General features: G+C 41.7%; 1 non-coding gene across 1 annotated transcript; it reads left to right on the top strand.

Moving 5' to 3' along the window:
- Positions 1–5,937: 5,937 nt before the first annotated feature.
- LOC114238686 (U1 spliceosomal RNA) lies at positions 5,938–6,101 on the top strand. The gene has a single exon (XR_003624000.1). It is a non-coding gene; the product is annotated as a U1 spliceosomal RNA (small nuclear RNA).
- Positions 6,102–9,726: the final 3,625 nt, after the last annotated feature.

The following is a 9,726-nucleotide window of genomic DNA, read 5'->3' as shown; positions in this document are numbered from 1 at the left end:
AATTTAGAAATACTTTTACTTCTGCCTTCTGGTCTATCACACATCTTCAGGGTTTTATTCACAGAAGGAGTTTGGTTCTTCCAGTTTTAAACATTTTGTCTTATAGAATGTGACTTCTATTTCAGGAATTGGTCTTTGGTATGTATGCTGTGCATTCCAAGACTTTGATGATTATGTATCTCTATCTCTACTTCTATCTTTATTTGTTTCTCACCATTACCTCCCATCTTCTCCTGTCTTGGGATCTCTTGTTATATTCATTTCTTCTTTGATTAGAGTCCATACTTCAGTATTTTCTTCAGTGAGGTGTAAGTGATACATTCCCTGAATCCTTACATACCTGCAAACATCTTTCACACCAACAGATAAATATCATATTGGTTAGAGGTAGAAATCTTGGGTCAAAACTCATTCTCTTAGCAGTCTCACAGTGCTATTCCATTATCTTCTACTTTGGGGCTGTGGATGAAAAGTTCCATGCCAGTTTGATCCTTTTTAATCTTTGCAAATTATTGTTCTTTCTGTATGGAAACTTTAAATGTTTTCTCTTTATCCCCGAGATTCAAAAACAAAGTACATTCTCAGACTTTGGCTTGGTGTGTGTCTTTTCTAATATCAATCTTGCCTAGAATTGGGTGAAGCTTTCAGAATTCAGACTCCAATCTTTCATTAACTCAATGCATTTTTAACGTACTAACTGTTTTATTATAGCCCTTTCTCCATCTGTTATTATCTTGTTCACCTGTTAGCACAATGTTAATGAATGAACAGTGTGTACTAGGTGTGTGTTAAGGTGTCCTTAAACGCAAACACTAATAAAACAAAGTTTTATTAGGTATTGATAGGTTAATGAAAATACTGTGGCCAGAGGCTCATGGAAACCTGACCCTAAGCAGCAGCATTTCAGTATTTGCTAATTCAGTGTTTGCATCTTTGTCTAGAAAATAACTACCACGAATAATGAGAACTGACAGTATCTGGTTCTATGAAGTCTTTTATTTTTTTCATGCTGTGACGTAACCTTAAGTGTTATAATTTTGTTTGTTTAAGTTGCCTGATTTTCCAGCATTTTCACTCTCTGGCTGTTAGATCCCTCTTGAGTAGATTGCAAATTTCCATTGCCCATTCAGTGGGGCTACCAGGGTATCTTAGCATCAATCCCCAAAGATGAGATAGGCACCTTGGCCTCTATCCTACAGACTAACAATTTACAAGACTCAGCTAAACAGATGACTCCAGCCCATCTCTTCAGTTCCTATAAAGCTGCTCTGAAATCAAGGTCAACAGGTTTTTCTAGGAATGCTTTTTCCAGCCCCTGAACCTTTTGGAGACCCCAAATCTCCACAAGTGCTGCCATGTCCTACTCCTCACCCCAGGATTCTCTCTATTCATTCCCAGGCTCTCATTTGACCTAGGGAGCAGAAATCCTTCAGCAGAATTTTAGGTCTGGATTTTGGCATGTCCCAAGGATTTGCTTACCTTCACCAGGTTTCACGTGTCTACTGACTCCAAATTCATAGAGGTGGTTGGCAGGGGGAGTTGAGAAGTGGATGCAGAGATGTGATAAAGTAGCCTTCCTTCAAGAACTGTATTCTGGAATATATTATACACCAGTGAATGCCACCAGATTCGATGAACACTGTCTTTCTCTACAGACACATTATTTGGAAGTCTTGAATTTGAACTAAATGGGAACGTCTTTTCTACTCCACATGTTGTCATGTCCTTCTCTCAGTGGCTATCGTTTCTGACACTGCTGCTTACAACGCATAGGCAGATTGGTTTATCTCTTTTTTATTTATTGGCAAGTTTCTTCCATCGCATGGGAGCAGCTGAATTCTGTAATGATGAGAATTGAAGGGAAAGAATTTCCATAAATGCCATATGTTTTACCAACACTGTTTCAGATGAGGCTTATGCATGAGTTTTTGATTTTGCATTTGTGATAACAATTCTGTTATTGTACAGTCTATTATTTCCAGAATGAGGAAAATGAAGATACATTTTCTGGTCCACTGATTCTCGTTAGCACACCAAAAATCAACAGCCTCTCCTGCTACACGTACACTGCATTCAGGATGACCAGCTTCAAGCAGTTTCTGTTACCAGTTTTTATATCCATTTGGGCATATCAGTTTTAACTGGTGTCAATGTGAGCACACTTCACCACCTGTTTGTTAGCATGTTTTTATTCATGAAGGACTTTAAAAAAAATGTTTGTTTCACTTAAACATAGTGCTTATAACTCATTACTTTTGTAACATTTTTGCTAATTAACTGTAGGTGGCCCTTATTTCAGTATCATTTTTTCTTTTAACACTTATGCCCCAATTTGAACATTTTAGAAGCATCATTACATGTCTGCTAAATCTGATTTTTGTTAAATATTCATGATTTCTGTTGAAGTGTGCTTTGTTGGATAAATATTTGATACTGTAACAAAGCACTGGATTTAAAAGCAAAAAGTTTAGGTTTAAATCTTTCTCCCGCTGGAAAGTTAGTTTATTCTTTATTTGTGTGACTGAATGTGTTCTTTAACCTCTATGAACTTTGATCTTCTCCCCTTTAAATGGAGATAAGAATACCAATCTTAGAGAGTTCTCACACTGAGTTAGGTGTGTGAACGTGGCAGACTCATGATAAATACTCATGGAAGTACTAGTTGAATTTGAAAGCCTGAGGAAAAGTCTTATATATATAATGAGTAATATCAACACATTTTCATGGAAAAATTTTAACCTGCCTGAGTCAGTGAGCAAATACTTTGAACCCTTTAAAGAAACCCAGTTTAGGGGTTTCCCTGGTGGCGCAGTGGTTAAGAATCCGCCTGCCAATGCAGGGGACACGGGTTCGAGCCCTGGTCCAGGAAGATCCCACATGCTGTGGAGCAACTAAGCCCGTGCGCCGCAACTACTGAGCCTGCGCTCTAAAGCCCGTGAGCCACAAGTACTGAGCCCGCGTGCCACAACTACTGAAGCCCGCGCGCCTAGAGCCCGAGCTCCGCAACAAGAGAAGCCACTGCGCACCGCAACGAAGAGTAGCCTCCACACGCCGCGACTAGAGAAAACCCGCACAGCAACAAAGATTCAACGCAGCCAAAAATAAATAAATAAATTTATAAAAAAGAAAGAAAGAAACCCAGACATCACCAGTTTTACCCATTATATTATGTCTGACTTATCCCTGTTTCAGAAAGATTTCTTAATCCATTTTCCTATTTCTTCTCTGTGTTTACTCTAAGTAATACAGTAACTGCTCTTTAAAATAATCCTAGAATTCAGACTTTTGACTAAATTAGATTTCCCATTGCCTCAAATTGGGGATATCTGACTATATTAAAATTCCTTTTTTTTAATGGCATAAAAAAGGCAACTGAGAATCAGAAGACTAGGGAAAATATTTCAATATTATATAAGAAAGGATTAATGAAATATATACACATATAAAGATATATATGTGTGTATGTATACATACATATATATATATATATAAAATACATACACACAACTGGCAAATGCCGAAATAGAAAAAATGGTTCAAACAGCAATAGTACTATGCTTTGTGTAAGTCTCAGCCTGTCAATAACCAACGTTTTGGCGGGGCCAGCCCTTGGGGTTCTTATTATACTGCAAGATGAGCTTAGCAATAACCATCAGTAAACTCAGGGGAGAAGAAAGAGGTTTATTACGTAAATGTCCTGGAAATTGCATCACACAGCTGGGCCACACAGCAAGGTCGAGGGGAGAGAGAGAGAGGGGGGACAAGGGCCTGGGGTTCTGCCTTTTTGGGGTTGAGGCTGGGGGCCTAAGGTTTCAGGGATTAAATTTTATTGGTTAATTTAAAACATTAAAATGAGGCTTTAAAGCATGGGAAGAGAAAAAAACAAGACCCCCCCATGATCCTTTATGGAAATCAACCAAGATCTGTAAAACAAGGTAGGGGAGAGGTTGGATCTTTATCTAGTTGTGGGACTGGTGGTGTGCTCATTGGAGAAAAGCCATCTTTGAAGTGGATGCCTCGGCTTAACTGAAGTCAGGCGCTTTCATTAAAAAAAGAAAAGAAAAGGAGAAACCAGCCATCAGGGTTTACACTACATGCTAGTTGGAGACAGATGACATACCCAAAACAGTAACTGAAGAGAGCTTCATGATGGGACTGTTAGGGTGGGCAGGGTTAAGAAACCTCAACGATGGAGAATCTTCCGGGGAAACAACAGCAGAATCCTTTGCCCTGCAAGGTCCAAGGGGGCACGAGAGGGAGCAGTGCTACCAGAACCTGCTTGTGAAAGAGGAGCTCCAAGACAAGCACTGTGGCCACAGGCAGAGAAACACGGCCACTGCCAAAACCTCAGCCTGACTTGGTGGAGGGGCGCAAGGGGAATCTCTGGCCCTTGGACACCCTTCAGGGGTGACCATTAAACCAAATCCAGCAGGATCCCGGAGTGTAAGAGAGCCTGGGAGAAGCTCCCCTCAGGGACATGAAGCAAGAGCAGAGCGGGGATGGAGCTGAAGGGTACAAAGAGGACCACCAGCAGAGCAGATGAGCACCAATGGCTTATGAAGATGGAAAAATGCCCAATATTGCTAAGCTGGCAATGTGTGAATGAATGATGATATTTGTCGGGGGGCGGAAAAAGTGCTCTAACACGTTACTATATTGCTGGTAAGAGAATGAATTGATTTGACTTTTCTGGGAAGCTATTTAGCAGTATATGGAAGAGATCTTAAAAATTTACATTCCCTTAGACTTAAATGTATGCTACAGAAATTTCTCCCCCCCAAAATAATTGAAACATAGTCTAAGAACATAATTGTACAGGTTCACAAAAAAATGGCTATATAGGAAAGTTTATCACATCAACTATTCATAGTAAAATTTGGAAGATATCTAAGTGTACGGAAATGGGGATTGGCTAAATTACCATATAAATGTATGTTATATGTATATACATATTTTTAATAGCGGCCTAATATTGCAAACATTAAGAGGCATATTACAAATCAACACTTACTGCCATAGAAGGAGACTCACAATATCCTGCCAAATGTAAAGGGCAGATTGGCACACTCGTCCTACTTTGCCAGTAAGTTGGACTCATAGGTAAAGGGATTTCTCAAGGCCACACAGTCAGAGAAAAAACCAGGCTACTAGCCAAACCTGAGCAATACCGGGGGCCATGTGCTTTCCACTCTCCAAGTTCTTTGTGATCCATCTTTAGGAAACAGGCCATGCCTAAGACTGCCTGGAAATTACACAAGGGTCTCTTGAATGGGTGGGCGGGGTCTGTGGAGTCTGCTTAGCATCTGATTCTAGTCTCAGTTTGTTTCTTAATCTGTCTCAAGCTATGACCAAGTTCTGGAAACTTATAGATCCCATCATCCTGAAAGCACATTAAAAGCAAGAGAAGTGGGGCTTCCCTGGTGGCACAGTGGTTGAGAATCTGCCTGCCAATGCAGGGGACACAGGTTCGAGCTCTGGTCTGGGAAGATCCCACATGCCGCGGAGCAACTAGGCCCGTGAGCCACAACTGCTGAGCCTGCGCGTCTGGAGCCTGTGCTCTGCAACAAGAGAGGCCGCAATAGTGAGAGGCCCGCGCACCGCGATGAAGAGTGGCCCCCGCTTGCCGCAACTAGAGAAAGCCCTCGCACGGAAACGAAGACCCAACACAGCCAAAAATAAATGAATAAATAAATAAATAATAAAAATTAAAGGGGGAAAGAAAAAAGCAAGAGGAGCAGGAGAGAGTTTAGGGAGGGGAAGAGGCAGAGAAGAAGGGGAAGGAAGAAAGAAGGAGAGAGGTTCTCATAGGAGAAGAGAATCACTCCACACCAAGAGATCCTTCAGTACCCACCATGTTCCAGCCCTGGCTGGGGGCACTGGTGACTGAAACTGACAAGCCCTGGCCCCATAGAGCTTGTAGCTGAGTGAAGTAAACCCATAATAAAAGTGTAATTAAGATACCATGATCACGAAGGTGGTTTTCCCAGGACGAGGCTTATCCATTGCACTCCGGATGTGCTGACCCCTGCGATTTCCCCAAATGTGGGAAACTCGACTGCATAATTTGTGGTAGTGGGGGACTGCGTTCACACTCTTCCCTGATACGAAGTGTTTAAAAAAAAAAAAAAGTGTAATTACTGCGTTAGTTTGTTAGGAATACAGCACCAGGAACTGAGTGGCTTAAACAACGACATGTATTGTCTCACAGTTCTGGAGGCTGGAAGCCCGAGATCAAGGCGTTAGCACTCTTTCTTCTCGTGCCTCTTTTAGCTTCTGGTGTTTTGCTGTCAATCCTTGATGTTCTTTGGCTTGTGGAAGGATCACCTTGATCTCTGCTTTCATCTTCATGTGGCTTTATCCCTGCGTCTAGGTCCAAATTTCCCCTTCTTATAAGGACACCGGCCATATTGTATTAGGGTCCACCCTAATGACCTCATTTTAACCTGATTACCTCTGTAAAGACTTTATCTCCTAATAAGATCGTATTCTGAGGTACTGGAGGTGAGGGCTTCAACATGTAAACCTGGGGGTGGGGAGAGACCCAATTCAACTCATAACAATGAAAAATTGAGAGCATTGGTGGGAACTACTTAAAGCGTGATTTGTAAAGGCCTCCCTGAGGAGATGACATCAAAGCAAGCCCCGAAGGAGGAAATCAAGGCAGCTTCAGGAAGAGAAGAGCATTTTAGGCAGAAGGGAGAACGTCTGTGAAGGAGACAGGAGTCAGGAAAGACCTCGGCATGTTCTAGAAACCTTGAAAACAGGCAGGTGGGCTGGACCAGAGAGAGAACAGGAGAATGTGGCCAGGGTGAGATTCCAGTGTTAGGTAGGGCCAGACCATTCGGAACTTCGGAGGCCGTGATGAGGCGTTTACATGTTATTCGAAGTGCAGTAGGACCTTAAACACAAGGCTCCGGTGCCCTCACCTGACTAACCCAGCCGTCCTTCCGCTCTTACCTGGGGCCGCGATGTTGCTGGTGCTGTAATGCACAGCCCCTGCCATGCTTCATCGCCATCGCCTGCACACACGCTTCATGCTCTGACTTGCGTTTCATCAGTGAACACAGGATGGGACCTTATTCATCTGGCTCTCAATTGTATCTCTAAGCCTGTTTGCTGGCCTGAAGGAAACATTTAGTAGATTTGTACTAATTAAATTAAAAGGCACTTTCTCGCCCTGGCTCTGGCACTATCGATCATTTTCCTTCCCAAGCCTCCATTTCCAAAACCACTGAATAAAAGGGCTCAGTAGTGGCCAAGAGTTTAAATTCTAGATTCAGATTATTTGGTTCACACCCCAGCTCAGCCACTTATTAAGTATGAGATGTCATCAAGTTCCTCGACCTTTCTATGTGTCACCTGGCTCATCAGTGAAAAGGGGATGCGAATAGTACCTAACTCACAAGACTGTTGAGGAGATTAGATGAATTAATACAGACAAATCCCTTAGACAGTGTCTTGTACATAGTGAAGTGCTAGCAATCATCATCATTATTAAGGTCATTGTTATTGGAAGTTGAGTAGATTCATCTAAACGAGGGTGTGTTCATAAGTGACCAACATAGAATGACTTAATAAGACACAACTTCTAATTGTACAGATCAAATTGCACATGAAACACACACTCTCCACATACACCTACCACATTCCCAATAGACCCTCTTTCCTCCCAGTAGGAGAGCTTTGCAACTCAAGGTCCCCATGGACTCCTTCCCATACCTGTGGGTCTGCCCTGTGGATGTTTGTGCTCTCAGTGACAGATAGCAGGTACTTGTCCCTGTAGCTACTGTGGGTAATTGCTTCATAATTTACCAGGGCTATTGATTAGTGAAAATATATCTTTTGGAAATATAACTTTTACCCTGTTTCTTTTTAAATAAATATTGAGTGTGAATGTGTGAAGTTTAAGAACTGAAAGTTATAAAACAAAGCTTTGTTCTGATAATCCATATGTTCAAAAAACACGTATTGAAGACCTAGTGAATGATGGATGTTGAACTCAAGGCTTTAACATTCACCATCACTGAGTAGCTGTCAGTCTCTGCCTATGTATCTGTATTTATTTTCTACTTGCATGTCTATCTATCTATCTATCTATCTATCTATCTATCTATCTATCATCTTTCTCTATCTATCCCCTGCCTCATTCAACAAATGATCGAGGTGAATTAATATTTATCTTATTTAGCCTTAAAACCCTCTGGTGAAGAAAGTACTATTATTATCCTTTTCACATATGACAAAACCAAACAAACCTGGACATTAACTTTCATTTTTCACTTCTCATTAAAATATTTATAAAATTTAGAACCAGACACTGCATAGCAATTTTGATAAATTTCTTTCTTGAGGTCTTCATATTTATTTCTGAACTTTTATGCAAAATCCTCACCCTAAAAGAGCCAGAATATGATTCGTGATGGAGCTCTGCCTATTTGGCTGATGTAGATCTCCAACATCCTGTTATCAACTGTCATGTGACTTGACAGGTTTGAATAATAGGAGGCTACGTCCAAAAGAATGGAAATTATATTGGAGACGGTGTCTCCCATTCTCACTTTGCTAAAATCCTAATGATTACAGATATCGTTTTGGAGCCCTGGACCCAGGTCCAGCTGGGAACAATAAATGAATTTCTGAGGCTGTAAATGAAAACTGAAGGATGTGAGTTTGAAACAAGTCCCCAAAAGAGGGGCTGCAGACTCCAATTTGTGCACCTGGCACTGCTTATGAAATTGCATTTCCATTTTTCATTGTTATGCCTTGAAACAGCCCAGTGCTTACCAATTGTGTCTCTTACACAGACTCTGCAATGGAACATCGAGCCTCCGTCTACATTTTGCTTGACTGAGGCGGTAACTAAAGGCTGTACTTGGAGGCCGGGAGGATCTTCTGTGGGTCAAATTAGGTTTATTGTTAGCATAATATTAAACATGATCTTGTGGACTCCACTACGTAAAGAAAAACCAATGACCACCCATTTGCAAATCTGGGGAGATGCTGGCCAAGAATGACCAAGATCATGTGTGTCAAAGTGCTTTCTGAAACGTGATTCATCATGGTGTAGTAGGGACTTTCAAAGATGCTGTTAAAACCATAGCTTCAGAAAGGCACAGATTCTGTTTTAACTCAGCCACTCCCGCTCTGAAATTGTCCCTTTGTTAAGCTTTCTTTGGTTAAATCCCTTGGGTGTCACTCCCTGCTGGGACACTGATGAATGTGAAGTTCACGTCCACGTGGGTGTGGGATGACCTTGACCGCATGGACGATGAGGGCTGTCCTCTTTTCCTCCACTTCCTGTGTAAGTTACTGCAGGACCAGGGTGAAGGCATGCTTAGATCACCAGGCTGGAGGTCAAGGATGCCCTCTCCAGTGGATGAAAGTGCATTGCTTTTTAGCAATGTGACACTGATATCATCAGTGCAGTAGAGAATGGCCCACAGAGGACTGAGATTTTCCAGTCTCCACCCTGCATGGCAGTTTGCAGCTAAAATGGGCTCCTTGGACCGAGTAAATCCCAGGGTCTTGAATTTGTCATGAGGTCAGTGAACTCACAGAGGAGAAATTTAAGGACTTTCCCTTGATAGAAGAAATCAAATGTCAAACCCTAATCTCAAAGAGTAAAATAGATTTTTTTTTGAAGGGCCTTATATTAAACCCTCAGATTAAGGCATGCCCATGGGGGTTTTGTTGACCATAGAATCTTTTTGTCAAGAAACATCCATT

Source organism: Balaenoptera acutorostrata, chromosome 17 (assembly GCF_949987535.1).
Source record: "Balaenoptera acutorostrata chromosome 17, mBalAcu1.1, whole genome shotgun sequence".
NCBI classification, from domain to species: domain Eukaryota; kingdom Metazoa; phylum Chordata; class Mammalia; order Artiodactyla; family Balaenopteridae; genus Balaenoptera; species Balaenoptera acutorostrata.
This window is presented reverse-complemented; position numbering and strand designations above follow the sequence as displayed.